The sequence below is a fragment of the Sus scrofa genome, chromosome X, assembly GCF_054392235.1.
Source record: "Sus scrofa isolate SSC_HxYL_T2T_F1_AM1 chromosome X, Sscrofa_HxYL_maternal_Yorkshire_Landrace_v2.0, whole genome shotgun sequence".
In the NCBI taxonomy this organism is placed as follows: Eukaryota; Metazoa; Chordata; class Mammalia; order Artiodactyla; family Suidae; genus Sus; species Sus scrofa.
Genome location: NC_139401.1, coordinates 21,438,696 through 21,455,319, shown reverse-complemented (window position 1 = coordinate 21,455,319; position 16,624 = coordinate 21,438,696). Strand labels below are relative to the sequence as shown.

At 36.3% G+C, this 16,624-nt stretch overlaps 1 protein-coding gene across 16 annotated transcripts in view; it reads right to left on the bottom strand.

Annotated features, from left to right (window-relative positions):
* The window catches only part of CNKSR2 (connector enhancer of kinase suppressor of Ras 2), a 276,938-nt gene that overhangs the window by 26,792 nt on the left and 233,522 nt on the right, over window positions 1–16,624 (bottom strand). Inside the window, exon 21 of one of the 16 annotated variants that reach the window (XR_014835810.1) lies at window positions 15,363–15,417. The exons of the other annotated variants lie outside the window; for them this stretch is intronic. The gene's annotated coding sequence lies outside the window, so the exon portion shown is untranslated. Of the gene's footprint in view, window positions 1–15,362; window positions 15,418–16,624 lie in introns of those variants that run through there. 16 annotated transcript variants of the gene reach the window in all.

The window sequence follows — 16,624 nt, the reverse complement described above, 5'->3', positions numbered from 1 at the left end:
GATCTGATTAAGAACACAGCCCCCTCCTACATTCACTTCCTTATCCAAGCTGGACCACTCTGACAAGAACCTCAATTTCTTCACCCTTTTTTTTTTTTTTTTGAGTATGTACAACCCACATACTTTCCAGTATTCAACTCCTGCTTTCTTATTCTGGCCTGGTGCACTGGGTAGCAGTTTCTAGACAATTGCTAGGAAAAAAAACTGTCTATCCATGCTGATTGGTACCATTCTAAACTTGTGTTTTCTGACTTATGATCATTCAGAACCAATTGGCAGACCTTATATTAGTGTGGTTAGCTCAATTTCCAATCCCCCACTGGGGGTGCTCCAAGCTTCCATTAGATACTTCAGGCCCTAGTCTACCTGTATATCGTCCTTTGAGCAGATAACGATTGGCCTCCGCATTTGTAGAGGCAATATAATAACTCTCATATAGACTGTTGAAAGTTTTTCAACCTGTCTCCCCATCATTTGTACTTTCTCATGGCAATACACCGTCTATACTGCCATGAGAGTGACCTTTCTGAAAAGTATGTCTGATTACATCACTTTCCTACTGAGATCTCCAAAGGCTCTCCATCATGTTTTTTGGAATACAATTCAAACTTCTGGGCATGGAATACCAGGAGTTTTATAATTTAGTTCCTGCATATTTTTTTGGTCTCATCTTTACTCACCAATACCATATGCCATATTTCTCTAAAGTATTCTTTTTTTCATTTCTGCTCTTGCTGTAGCTATCCTTTTTAACCACCTAGAATGTAACCCTCTTTTCTTTTCCTCCTGATGAAATCTTATTCAAGCTTATATGTCACTTCCTCTGTGAGGCCTAGTCTAATTTCACAAGATAGGAATAATCAAGACCTCTTAACTGGTTTCATGGAACTTAACACGTTCCATCTTTTGAAACACTTAATATACTGTGCCGTTAAATGCGGATGCTCTTCTCTCCCATTAGATGGCAAACTTACTGATTCTTTGATTTTTAAAATCTTTGTTTTTCCTGCACTTAGCAGAGTGCATACTCAGGACATTGTGGTTGTTCCATAAATATTATTTAAATTGAATTAACTAAAATAAGTCTAATTTAATGTCTAAGTATATGAGGTATAAGCTGAATAAAGTGCTCTATTAAACAGCTGGATAAAATACTTTACACTTCACTAGAGCTTCCATTTTAGTAAGAAGATGTATTTCAACTCTTTGATGTGAACTATGTGGCGGAGGGGGGAGAACCTTAGGAAAATAGGTCGCTGAGGTCAAAGAATGCTATTTATGGCACTGCTATGTCAAAGAAAAATGATCTAGACCTTATATGAAGTGATAGCCTAACCACTGCTAAAGGGTGTTTTCTTTGAATGACCTAGATTGTCAAGTTATTCACATGTCATTCATATTTGGAGTAGATGAGGTGAGTAAAATTTTACTTAGATTCAGGATGAATTTTTCGTTATAAATACAGTCTATAACTACATTCTTGTAAGGTCCTCTGTTGACAGAGGCCGATTAAAAGGAACTACTGCAAAAAAAAATCTTATCACCTTGTTGCCTTGGAGAGATGTTGGAAGGTGTTGCAGTTAAGTTACTTTATATGGGTTTGTTGCCATGTCCAAAACTTAGTTCTTTAAGAAGATTTTGAGTGGGTAGGTTTTTATTTTATACCACATGGCTTGGATAATAGACACCATTGTAACATAACCACTAGTTACTCTTTTATACCTAAAAATGCCATGTTACATATCTACTCATTGCTGTATTTCCATAAAATATTGAAAAATTAACAAAAAGTAGCCAAAATTTACCCCAATATTTGAATGATTTACCCATTTGTTCATTCCTTTTTTAAGCTTTTAGAATATAACCTGCTTTTTATTTTAATAATCTTTTTGGGAAACCTAATTGAAATTGTTTTAATTTATTTGTAGTTAAAAGAATTCTAGATGAATAAAAAGCATTCTCCAATCACTAAAAATACTTGATTTCTTATAGTATCACTGGATTAATTAAATGGCTTTTCTAAAGATTAAGTCATGTCATTAGAGACAATGATAACATAGGAATTAGTATTCTACCTTTCTGAAACCTAATGGCTTATATCACTCACACTTTCATTTAATTGGGTAATAACCACCTGAATTATGAGCTATTAGGAGTAATATACAAGCATGTCAGATATCTGAAATCTAAGACAAGCTCTGATTTTAGAAAGTGAGCAATGAATAGATTAAAAGTTTGGTTAGGTAGGTAAATTAATACATCATAATTCTACTTAACTTGGAAACCACTGGAATAAGTAATGCTAGAAAACTTACGACAGTCCATTCCTTTTCCTATCAGAAAAGCATTCTGGATTTCTCATATTTAGCCTGAACAGTTCTAACTTCACAGGCACAATTTTCATCATTTCAACTCCACTAAACTCAACTGCAGACACAATAAAATGTTCTTGAGTTTTTAGTCACTGGTCAGATATATGACCTATTAAAAACATCCAGTTTATGACTGCTTTTAGGATTTACCTCTAGGATGACAACCAAGCCCTAATGCGTAGCAGGCTTTTGATGACTAACAAACTAAAACAAACTGCATTATGTCTTTTTTCCTTCTTTTTCTTCTTTAAACTTAAGATACAGTGTTGAATAGAATAGCTCTGCATCTTTTGAAAACAGTTTAAATGGTTTAAAGCCCCTAGTTTGATGTCAATCATCTCAATATACTAAAAAGATAGTTCTTGATATCAGCAATGCATAGGACTTCCTTATACATTTCAGAAACCAAAGTCTGAAGTCACCGGTGGGAATCTTACTGGTGCTTAGACAGTGAGTCCTTCATGTAATTTGGCTGTCTCATTATCATTGTTGGGGTGTATTTATTAAACTCTAAAAGCCTGAAAGTCATTTAAAGACTCACTACTCAAAATACTAGTTGGAATTGCTAAATTTTAGCTGGAACTATAGAATAGTTATTATTCCATTCTCTTTTCTATTCTCCATATTGTAATTGATGAGAAACCAATTTTTGGACACCCATGTCTTTCTTCTTCCAACACTATGCAGTATTTTGCAAGTTATAAATCCCCCAAATAGCTTTATTTAGTATCTATTTAGTCTTGGTTTCATGACAATGAAGTATATGCTATAAATCTTGTTTAATACACATATGCTCAGTGAACCATTAGCAAAGTAATTTTTAAAGGGTTAAATCTAGTTTGTTTATTTTTCCCACCAGCTATGTTAATTATTCAGAGAGGAGAGGTATATCACTGTATATGTGCGAAAATATCAAGGAATATGGGCAATATAGCTCAATTCTACTTTTCACTCAACCACTCATTATGAAATCTTACCATGTACTCTCTAAAAATCATAGTAAAAGAGATCACCTTCAAGAAATATCCTTGTCTTTTATAGACAAGTAGCTCATATCCAGCACTGGATATGTTACAGCAAGTTATCTAGTAAACAGAAGTATGAAAGTGTCATCCCCATAAACTGTTTAGAACAGAAATTGGTAGCACAGCTTTTACTACCAAGATATTATTATTATTATTATTTTGTCTTTTTGCTATTTCTTGGGCCGTTCCTGTGGCATATGGAGGTTCCCAGGCTAGGGGTCGAATCGGAGCTGTAGCCGCCGGCCTACGCCATAGTCACAGCAATGCGGGATCCGAGCCGCGTCTGTGACCTACACCACAGCTCATGGCAACGCCGGATCGTTACCCACTGAGCAAGGGCAGGGACCGAACCCGCAACCTCATGGTTCCCAGTCGGATTCGTTAACCACTGCACTATGATGGGAACTCCAAGATATTATTATTTTATATAAAAGGGCTTAACATGGATAGGTTATGATACAACTTGTTTCTATAATTTGAAGCTACATTTGGTTGGGGATGTGAGTTAGGTTACATTACAGAAATGCTAACTCTTAGAACCCACTGAATGCAGCTGACCAAGGAATATGGCTGGTGGGGGATAGGACTCAGGGATAAAAAATGTTACCAGAAATCTTTAGTATTCTTATTTCCTTCCTTTTACCAGATTCTGTAAACGGTTAAGGTCTCTGTGGTTGTAATACTCTGTCCTGGCACATTTCGGTATTAACTGAGAGACGTAAGAACAAAGGATTAAAAATCTTGCACACTGTTCTAATGTTCTAATGAAGTAGCCTAAATTTTATAGCTTTATGTTTCACGTTTCAAAACATTTCATGTTTCAAAAATATAAAGAAATGAGTGAAATCTGTTTGGAAGCTAGCACTAAACAATAGGGAAGAACTAAGTGGCACTGGAGACATGAAGGGGACTAGAAGAAGCTTAATTGGTTTTTGTTTTTGTTTCCTCCAGTAGCGAGGAGAGAGGACACATAGTTGGATATGGTCCCTAGATCGTAAGAAATATGATTTAAAAACTTTAGATAGGTAAATATAAATTCTTTACAATCAGTAGCTTTAAAAAATGAAATTCTAGTAACACAAACGTAAACTGTCCTAATGAGAGAGGGAAAGGATATGGATCTCTAGTCAAGACAGTTACAAGAAGATTCCTTAGAAAGAGCTTTAGTTTCAGGAGGATTTCTAATAAAAGATGGAAGAAGAGGCTACTAGAAATGAACAAGTGGAAAATAATATCAATTGCTTATAAGAAGAGTGCCAGGAAGGCCATGTTCAGCTGAGGATCATGAAAAAGTTGAAGACAGAGCTTAATTTTTTTTAAAGAAAAAAATAAAATGACAAAAGAAAGTAGAAGCATATGATATTTTAGGCTTTTTCTATAGGAAGAGAAGTTTTTACACTAGGAAATTTGAAAAGACATGCATCTTGTGATAAGGGACTATCTTATCAGAAGACCTACTCTGTGGTCTCTTTGAACTAGTAGAATAATCTTAGGAACCGAAAGAATTTTTTCGCCTTAAGAATATCCTAGGGGCCACCGTCAGAATGCCTTGGAGACTTGCTGTTAAAAGAGAATTGTATTATCCAAAACAAACAAAACTCCTCATAGGGTCTACAGAGAACAAAGTGATAAACTTGATGTAGAAACATGGTAAAGTTTTAGAATAGACTATTATTGAGAGGAGTTCAATTTTTTATTTCAGTTAAGGATCAACATGGATTCAATAAAAATGAAGCATTTAAACTGGCTTTTTTTCGGGGGGGGAGTAGCTCTAGGTTAGGAGACAAAAGGAAAGTCAAGTGCAGTGTGCCTTGCATATGATGAAAATTAGCATGATATCCTATGACTAAACTGCTGTAATATGGACTGAGTGTTACTACTTTTAGGTGAATCCAGATAAGGATACTGAATGGTGGAATGAAATGAATGTATACAATTTTAGATTGAATGCTACACAGCTCTGTCTTTGCTCCTTTCTTCTTTAAATGTTTTCTTTGAAAATGTTCTTTCCTTATTCAGTGAAGCAGTTAAAAATGCAGAAAAGATCCTTAGAACTTTGGAGGGTTATTCAACAACAAGAGGAATGACTAATATCATAGATGATAAAACTGAGAGTCCAAGCTTTCTTCACAGGATTGAATATTGCTGGGTGAAAAGTTAAAACTTTAACAGAAAGAAGTATAGATAGTTGCATTTAGGTTAAAAAATAAAGTAAATAAATGTGGGATGTTACTCAGGACTTGGAACATAAAAGCATCATATGAGTCAACAGTGAGTAGGCCAAAACTAATATAATCATGTCCACAAAAATATAATGTCTAGATTACTGTAACAGTTCCAGTACACTTGGCATGGAGACACTAAAAAGAAACAGGGTGTACAGAAGCAGGTTACCAGGATAGTGAGTTATCTAGAACTCATGCCACAGGTTATAAAGTTAAGGTGATTATATGCATTCAGCTCAGAGATGAGGCAACACAAATTATGTTTGGTAACATAATTCCATTGTATAGTTTTGAACACGTATAATAGGCAGAGCACACGAGAAAGCAAAGGTGAGGCCATTATGCTGAAGGGAATCCTAAAACCTCAGAGGTAGAAGAAGCCATCAGGTTCAACTGCCCCGTTAGCTCGGGAAGTCCCGATTAGTAGCTGGTTTTTAGCACCTTCTTAAACACCAAGTAATGGGGGGCCCTCTAAACTGACAAAGACCAGTTATTCCACTCATGGCCATACACAATCATTTGAATGTTTTCCCTCATATCAATCTAAAATCAGCCTTCCTGTACCTATTATGTCCTCTGGAACTTCAAAGACTATCTTTTCCCTCCTTCCACATGTCAGCCTTTCAAATACTTGCTCTGTATTTTTCTAATTTGCAATGTCAAGATCCCCAAATAGGACATTTACAAGAAGTCAGCTTTTACATTAATACGAGTAAGACCTTTTAAACTAGAGTTGTCCAACATAGAATTCCTTGTCTTTGGGGCCAGTGAGCTCTAAGTCCTTAACATATTTAAGCAGAGTCTTAAAAACAATTCTTCAAAGGAATAAAAGATATTTCTGCATTGGGTGGGAGGACGGATATTTAAAACCAATTTCTATGGTGACATAGCTAATTATTATGCACATTTACATATAGCACGGCACATGTTATATGCCTATTCCAAGGAAAAACAATTTATCTACTATTCAATGAATTCTTTACTTTAATATAAAGTATTTAAAATGGATTCTATAGCATTTACCAGAGACACCACTCACAGTAACACAAACCAAAAAAAGGTGCTATACATTTAAAGAAGACTTCAAAGTTAAGGTTAACTTTTCACTCGATTATTCAAAAGATATTCAACATTTGCACAGAATTATTTTTGGAATGGTAAACATCTTTCCTACCTCCAGTGCTGAGGCCCAATCCTTCTAATTAGGTTAATAAAAGCTCATCATGAGTCTTAGAACCCAGGATGCTAAATCAAGAGATGGCTACATAGGGTTTAAGACAATAGCATACAAAGTGAGGGGTGGGCCTTACTGTCAGAGTTGGCAGTGGGTTGTATTGAAGCCACACTGATTCCAAGCTGTCTCTCCTCCCTGTTCTTTTTAGAAAAAGCTTGAAAAACCCCTGTGTATTGGCATTGTTAAAGAACAAGGAGGAAACAGCAGAGATGCTAAGGGAGAAATGGTAAAGTTTAGGTTTAGTGATATTGAAGCTATGGGCTATTTTCTCTCACCAAGAATCCTAAAGTGAATGACTGCTTTAAAATAGCCATTTCATAAGGTTACAAGATAGACTCAAAATGAGGCCAACAATAACAACAATTTAAGAAAAAAAAAAGGAACCAATAAAGTCATGGATGAGAAAATTCAGAGTTCTTAAATGAACAGCTCTTAGGTATTAAGTCGATAAACTCCAAAGACAATTTATCAAAAGAGAAATAGCACAGTCAATATATGAGATTCAAAATTATGGGAGATATGGGATTATAACTTTGGAAGAAAGTGAGAAACTGTTTAAAATGTTAAAGTTCATATTTCTCTATTTAGAAAATATAGTATAATTTTCTGTATTTGGTAATACATAGGTTTTTCTGAAAAATTCCATACTTATACTATAAAATTAGGAAGCCTCTTTCTCAGTCATCAAAGAAATATTTACCTTGTGGTCAGTACCATATTGTCAGTATAATATCATGACCCATATATAATATTATACTGATCATATAGATTAGTATTTCTTTGATGATTGAGAAAATACGTCCTAATTTTATAGAAATCATGGAGATTTTCAGACATCTGATTTGAGTTACTTAGCATATCTGAGTAACCAAAATGTATTTTCCCCAACCATAATGCTGAAGGAATGAGCCAAATCAGAAATAGCTCTAAAAGTGATCTCATCTGTTTCTAACCAGTTTTATAAATTTTGCCTAAGTGATAAGTACCTTAAAATGAACACAGAATATCTTGTGCTATCTCTCAAAGAATCATTTTTATAATAGTAACAACTGGTTGTTAGAGGAAATTATTGGCACAACATTACAAAGAGGCTGGATTTTTTGAATTACTTGCTCTGTTTCATGTTATCAGAAAGATATTTCTTATTTTTCAAAGATAATTTACAAATTTTTGTTGTTTTAGGTAGACTTATGGAAGAACTAGATATACCCTTAACATGGTATCTGGCATGAAGTAAAAAAAAAACAAAGAATGTTCAATGAATGAACACACATTTAGCACTAATTAGACTATATATTGATACAGCAAACTAAAAGTATAATATGAAGGTTCAGTTTACATTTCAGTAGGCTAAATCTAGATATCAAAATATTAGGGAATGCACAAATGTTAAAGAATTTACAGCTGTGAAATAAATCCAGGAGTTTAGTAACTCTCACTCTTATTTTCAAGTATTCTACAATTTCTGTGAAATAACATAGAAATTTGATTTTATTGGCATACTGTTTGTAATAGAAACAAAGATATATGAAATTTTTTTTTTTTGCCTTTTTGTCTTTTTAGGGCCGTACCTGCGGCATATGGAGGGGTCAAATCGGAGCTGCAGCCGCTGGCCTAAGCCAGAGCCACAGCAACACCAGATCTGAGCCACGTCTGCGACCTACACCACAGCTCACAGCAACGCCAGATCCTTAACCCACTGAATAAGGCGAGGGATCGAACCCACAACCTCATGGTTCCTAGTCAGATCTGTTTCTGCTGCGCCACGATGGGAACTCCATATATGAAATTAAATACCTAAGAAGCTTCTAGAAGTTCTCAAGGATGAGGTCTAAATATTACAAATTTTTAATGACCAACTGTCACTTCTACATTAAAAAAAAATATATATATATATATTAATAGGTACTTTGTCCTTATTGGGTGTCATATTAATGAGAGTATTTTCACATTAAAGGAAAGATTTCAGACTGTAATAGATTGAGCTACTGAGACCAAATATCAGGGCTGAAGTGCCTATGGTTAAACATAAGAAAATCTGGGATGCGAGAAGAACAGAACTAGTGAGAACACCAGAAAAAAGAAATAAGGGAGATGGCTCAGTAGAAGTTTTAAAGCCAAAGTCACACGTAAAAAACTATGACCACTAGATATAGTGGTTGGGAAGCCCATCTCTGAGTTCTCGGTTCAGGCTTTTCAAGGCTACATTTGCTACGTTTTGGGGCTAGCTGGCTCTGGCTTAGCTGTTTTCACCACAGTGCTCTGGGATAAGTTGAAATTATCAGAAGACCCCCATAAGGAAGGGTGGGTAAAGTCATATAGCACTAAGGCAACAGGCAGGTAGGCAAGGAGCTTCAGAGACATCACTATGAGTGCATGCGGGGTGTAAGCGTGTTTGTACAGCCACTGTCATTTCTTTCTTCTTACACTTCTCCTTCCATCATTTTTGAGGTAGTCAGTGGGTAACTGCTTCATTTTCTAGAGTGACATATGCTGGGGCTGGGGCTGGGTTCAGAGGTGGTATGTAAGTAATAGCACAGGACTGCTGCTTGTATTACAAACTAAGGTCACATCCAAAAACTTTCTGAGGAAATATTCTAACTAAAAATCAACTAAACCACACCTCGCCTCTTTACTCACACTGAGTTCCAGGCACAAGATCCATGAGAAGAACAAATTCATACAAGAATTTTTAAAGCCTTAGCTTTTAACAGGAGCTACCTCTGTAGAGGAAGAAGAAGAGAGGGTTGCTTTTTATCTTCATCACTGTTTATTTGTTGGTTTAGGAACAAACAAGCTACTACTTTTCAAGTAAACAAAAGAAAAATACATAGGGAAATTTAAAAATGTCCAAGGTATGTTTTATGGTGCAATCATATTATGTCTTAACCTACTATTTTTCAGTAGTTGCTAATCATAGGAGGTAGGTTTTCTATGAAGAGGGGAAAAAAGGAGGCATTTGTGACCTTTAGCTTGCTCTTGGCAAGGGCAACCAAGGTCAAAGGAGACTAAACTTAGAACATGTCCTCATAAAATAAACTAGAAAAACTGACTATATGCTACTGGTGAGATGAAGAAAGTAGTTTGCCTCTTTGATGTGTGAAAACAGTAACAAGTAGCAGTGTGGATGAACCTTATCATATTTCTTGGTAAAAGGGACTGTAATTCATAACTTGTCTTCCCTATACTGGTTGGGGGTTATCATCATTTTATGTGAGCTTTAATTCTCATCTGTCTACATCTTCTGCGGGTATGACTCTGCAGCATCTAGAATTCATTCTTCTGCCATTTGAATGTGGCTTCATTACTTATTATAAAATTTCTGCGATTATTTTCCTTGCTGATGTGGGCTATTGGCTATTAAAGTGCAAGTTGCATTTTCAACATGTTTTACAAATGAATCAGGATTAAGCTAGGTGATGCGTAACTTCTGAGGAAGCTGGCCTTCCTTTGATAGGCCGCAGATTTCGGTAAGAAAATCAACTGCCTAGGGACGCTGGAAGATCTGTTTTTTAATAATGAACTGCTTATCTCACATGTCATATTCTTGACCCTTCATCATTGAAATGGGAGTGAAACAGGAAGAAAACGGTTTTAACATAAAGTAACTATAAATGAGTTATAATACAAAGGGTAGTAATTCTAGTTATTAGTATCCTAGCTTTGTGGTTCCCGGCATGAAGATCAGAGTATACTGAACACATGCAGTTCTGTCCTTCCCTTTACAAAATACCCAAGACAGAGAGTTTTGCAATATCTTGATTTTATGTCATACAATGAATAAAAAATAACTTTAGCATTAACTACTATATAACAAAATGGAAAAAAAATGGTGATCAAAGGGCTTAGCTATTATTATTCATTCACTCACTCACTCATTCATTGATAGCGCCAGACCTACTTATAGGTAATATACTGTTTCAGGCACTGGGTGTAATAGATAGTAATAAAATCCCTGCTCTTAAGAAACTTATACTCTGGTGGGTGGAGATGGAAAATAAATCAGCGGACAATATTTGATATTATTCTGGTAGTGATAAAGTTGTGAAGAATACACAACGGGGTAACATCCCCAAGGGTGAATGGTGGTGGTAGTGGGAGGAAGGGCATCTGGGTCAGACTGGTTATTAGGGTTGGACTTTCCATGGGGAAACTATCTGAAACTGATTAGCAAGATCTATAAACATGTTTCAGTAAATACATATGATAAGGTTATTGTTATTTGAGATACAGAGTTTCTTTTGAGTTCCCAAATGTCCAAATTCAAAAAGGAAAGGAAGAGTGAGTGACAAGAATGTGAAATGAGGGACATTTCTATTTTAGCTCCTAAAGCACACTTAATACACTGTGTTGAAATACACAAAATTGCTGATATTTCATCATTTTGGCCTATAAAAACAGCAATAGCAATTCATATGGTTCAACTCAACAGCTGGAACTGAACAAAGTTAGGTCATGAAGTAAAGTAAATGTTACTTAGTGGGGTTTACCAGGACTAATTCACTATTTAAGTATTATAATTACCTTCTTTGCCTAAATTCAAATCTGTATGAAATCTACATAAATTACACAATTATAAAGCACCTATTGGAAAGACTCACGGTGTGTCAGAAATGGAAACTAAGTGCTTTCTGGCATTACCTCATTTGATCCTCACACAACCTCAAGATGTAGGTTCTCTTACCACATCATTTGACAATGAAGACACTGAGGGCTAGAGGTGTTAAATAACTTGATCAGTCATACCACTTGGAAGTGGAAGACAGAAAAAGCAAGGATGTGAACTGAGAAATGTTTCCAGGGACTGTATTTTAAACTCTGATCACTTAGTGTTTACAGGAACACATGCTTATTTATTTCAAAGGTCAGCAACAATTATATCTAGCTTGCTATACTTTCAGAGTTATATGATATTTATTTTTATCCCCTGTTCAATATCTAACATTTTGTTAGGGCCAGGACTTTTAAATGACGTGATGTGACCAGGGTATATGCTTGCATATATGTACTGAAAAACTGAAACCTACTTGAGCAAATATATTTGAAGACATAACATATATAATAGTAAGAGGCTCATATACATAGTAATGATAAGCAGTTTGGTACATTCCTTTCCTCTATAATCTTAATAACAAATCAAGGTTAGTCTAAACTACTCATAATCATTCCATTTCCCCTGCCACTTAGGCAGGGGCATGCGATGCAAACTTGGCCAATGAAATCTAGGGCTAAGTCTGCTGGAAGGATCCAGGGAGTTTGATTTTACAAAAAGAACTAAGAAGAGGGCCTGACCGTGGATTCTTTGGATACTATCTTAGGAAAAGTGATGCCTGGAGCTGTTGGCATTACCGAAAACTTAATTGAGTCCTGACACGGAAGAACCATGACATTTATTCCAGAACAATCCCACCTCTGAACTTGCAGTGAGTTAAATTAAGACAATTAGCTCTTCCCCATTATTTAAGCCAAAAAATGAGGGAGGTGTGATGAAAAATCCAAGCTATAGCCAATATCAGAATTATGGCTACATTCTACTGTATAACCAGTTTTTAATGTTTTATGCCTTCCTAACCATTTTTCTTCAAAATTAGATGATATGGAGTTCCAGCAGTGATGCAGTAGGTTAAGAATCCGACTGCAGCAGCTGGGGTCACTGTGGAGATGCAGGTTCAATTCGTGGCTGGGGGCAGCTGCAGCTTGGATTCAATCCGTGGCCTGGGAATTTCCATAAGCTGTGGGTGTGGACAATTTAAAAAAATTAGACAATATGGTATCAAGTGAATATTTTTTTTACTGCTTCCTAGATTTTTCTGTGTTTTTTTTAAAATATACACTTGTTACATAACCAGCCAAGAATGGTGTCCTTCAACTTCACCAAAGTGACGCATTTAAGGTTCTCAGCTATTCTTTCTCTATTTAGTACATGTCTTTTTATTCACATTGCTTATATATCTTTTCCATTTATTCCTTTTGGACCTGAACTATAATTTAAGATATTATTGATGGGAGCTCCCGTCGTGGCTCAGTGGTAATGAACCTCACTAGCATCCATGAAGATGTGGGTTTGATCCCTGGCCTTGCTCAGTGGGTTAAGGATCCGGCGTTGCTGTGAGCTGTGGTTTAGGTCACAGACGCAGCTCGGATCCTGTGTTGCTGTGGCTGTGGTGTAGGCTGGCAGCTGCAGCTCCTATTTGACCCCTAGACTGGGAACCTCCATATGCCACAGGTGTAGCCCTAAAAAGCCAAAAAAAAAAAAAAATACTGTGATTATGCTCTTCCAAAATTGTTTGTATTTGAGCATAATTTATCTTGATAATGAATAAAACAGTAAAAAGTGCTGTGACATTTTTATTTTCAACTTGCTCCTTTTTTTCCTTTAACATAATTTCATATTCTGGGAATATCTTCTCCTTGCCCACATACTTCCTACCTGAATATTCTAAAAAATAAAATTCATGGCTTTTAGAAACTCTTGAGGAAATTACTCTAGGACCCTTAAAATGATTGAAGAGGATTAATCTATCTTCTTCTGCATGATATTGCTAGTCATTATCCAGCCTCTCTGCCTAGATAATTTAAGATATTAGGCCACTGAGCTGCATATCTTGTACAGTTCTTAATGGTGTGCAATGGATGTTAGATTTAAAAAAAATAACTTTAAAACACATTTCTTGGCAGATCTCATTTTGAAAGCATCAATAAATATCTTGGCCAGATAACCTGAGATGCATTGTAGCTACTAGGTAACATTTTATCTACCCTTATCCCCACTCCCGTAAAAAAATCCTAGGTTTTGCTTTAGATTTCTAAGATTGAGCTAATAAATGTATAAATTAAGTAAGAATACTGATAGGTTATCTCTAAGACAGTGAAAAAGAGCACATTATAACTTCATTGGGTACCTGGCGGCATCAAGAATGTATGGCTAGTAAATTGAGTACTCTTTTAACTGCCAAGAGGGAAATCAGCAGGATTAAAGGATAAAGCCTTCAAAAACCTCATCTAAATTGCCTAGTATGGTAAAGGAAAGAGAGCTATTAGAAGCAGACTTCAAGCTGCATTAACCAAAACCGTATTTTAGTGTTATGGCAGATGATTTCTGAATAAGGAATAGATATAATATCCATATTTTGTGTCACACTTTTATGATTTGTACTCCTTAAGAGTTGTACAAGCTGACATAATTTATAATTTTAGTTCACGGAGGTATTAGAAGGCCCATACCTCAGTAAGCTTAGAAACTGCTAACTGGGATAATAGGAAATTACTTGTCTTCTCCCAAATGCCAGTGAAGTAGGTCAGGATAATTAATATGCAAGCTGACTTTTCAGTCAAAGGAAAACAAGACAGGTCTCATCTGTGTACTTTTAGTACCATCCACTTTAGACTAAAATGAGTTCGGCCTGAGAAAAATCACAGTATGACTCAGTTAAATACTTGAATTTCAAAATAAGACAAAAGGCAGTTCAACCATGAGAACACAGATTGATGTATTCTCTAAAGAAGACTAAATTTACACTTCATAAGCAGGGCTGACTGCCACCTGTTCGAAGAAAATGAAAAAACATCTAGGTCACAGATTAGGTCTATCTTGCTTCTTAGGTTGCTCTGTGAACCCCTACGCACTATTTAATATATATCATGAAGGAGTTGATGACATAATTCTTCACCCTTAAAGCTGAAGATAGGCTGTATTTTCATCTTTTCTCCCATTGCTCCTTCTGCTCACTTGCCTGATACATCCTATTTTTAATTTCTCAGTAAACTGAGAAAAAAATGTTTGGAGCTAGAGACGTGAAACTTATTTCCTTTGCAGGTCTGTACTTGATTAGTGCAAATTCACTTTAGTAGGTCACACTGCATGCTGGCCTTGAGCGGGAGAGTTAGTAACACAGCGCTGCTGGGCTTTGATTGTAACAGCACCATGGCCTGCTGACCTGAGTGGCAGCAGAGTGAGCGCTCCATGCGGAGGGCACGCTGTAAACCTGAGGCTGATGGGATGGCCATGGCTTCTTTCTCACGTATCATTTTTGCTCTGTTGTCATAACACCAAACAGACTGATTTGAATAAGTAGCCTGGAATATGTACTCCTAATGGCCAACTCAGGGCAGCCATGAAAAGACATTCCTTAACTAGACCTTTAAGATTTTTTGGACAACACTGATTTTAAAGCTGATGTTTTCCAAATGAAGAGTTCATCAAATTGTACACTCCTAAATATTCAAAAAAGTAATGCACCAAAACCATTATTAGGAAGGTGAACACGTATGCCATTAATAAGAAGCATCTTCCAGACAAGCAGGAAAAGCACTCTCTGTTGAGAATGATTTAAAGGACACTGAGATATCAAATGGCAAGGTTTATAGAAAAATACCCAGAGAAAAACGGGGGCCCTGAAAGACAGTGCACAGCCATCTTTAGTGAAACAAACCCAACTGAAACAGTGTGAACTTCCCCACAATATCGAACTGTAAAGACAAAATGTGCAACACCAAGTTTACCGACACATTTCCTAGGGCTGTTCTGCTGTATTGCAATCATTCCACAAAGACAGAGCCTGCTGGAAAAGATGGAAAGTACTGAGTAACTGCCCGCTTGACTCATTTGGGAACCTGAAGGAAAACCCCACCGACTTAGAGTATATCTGTATGGCTAAAAATGCATGCAATAAACAAAACAGCAAAAAAAAAACCAAACAAAACAAACAAACAAAAAAACCCCAAAACCCAAAACCCAAAACCCAAACAGACACTAGAAGGAAAAACAATCATGAGCCATCTAACTAGAAATGCTCTGTGGGTTAGTGGAGCCTGAAGGAAGGGTGAGCCCAGGGCTAGGTTTTCCTTTCAGGTCCTATGACATATTTTCTGCTTTCTTGTCCTCCCTACACAAAGACCAGGAGGAACTGCTAAGTGTATACCTTAATGGAAAAAGACAGCCTCAATGACTTCTACCTGTGGCAATGATGGACTGTGTCTTGAACAGGAGTCTATTTCAGAGGATTGTGCCTAATTTCATCACAATTTATTTCAAAATGTCAGAGATGAAGTATTTTCCCCAATATGTTTATAGAATACTGAAAGAACCTCACATACTTAGTTGAAGCACTTCTGCAGCACGTGGACGACAGTCAAAATGAGGTTTCTAACTCATCTTCAGTGAAGTTTTAGAAAACAACTTACTAAGCATCTTAATATTAAACATGTATTATTGTGCTCGCGAGAACTCCTACAGAGAACTAACATGGCTCCTAGGTCTTTCCTCCACGAGATTCTTCTATGATCTCTACTAAATGTGAATGCTGTGAGGGCTCGGCAGGTAATTATGTCTCCTGAACCAACAGCATACCTTTTATAATTCTCCTCCTGGAGATTATGGCTAAAATATACTTTATGTGGAAACTGCTTTCACATAGGAATTTTATTACATAAGCAACTCATATTTTGATAGAAGAGGCTCACTGTATTTTCTTGTCAAGAATATTCAAAGTAACCCCCATTTTAAATGAACCAAGCTTGACACTGGCATGAGGCTCGTGACCTGCTGGTAATCCATGAGCTTTGAGTTGTTTTTCCAGTTGTGATGAAGAACTTACATCAATATATCCTGTAATCAAAGTGTCATATACTCCATGAAATGGGCTGAAGGATATAGTCGGTTTGTATACTTTAAAAAACAGAAGTCAAATCCCCCAGGGGGACCAGTAACTGCGGTTTCGTCAACACTTGCTCGGGTGATCTGCACTAATCGGCCCAGACTGAAGTTTG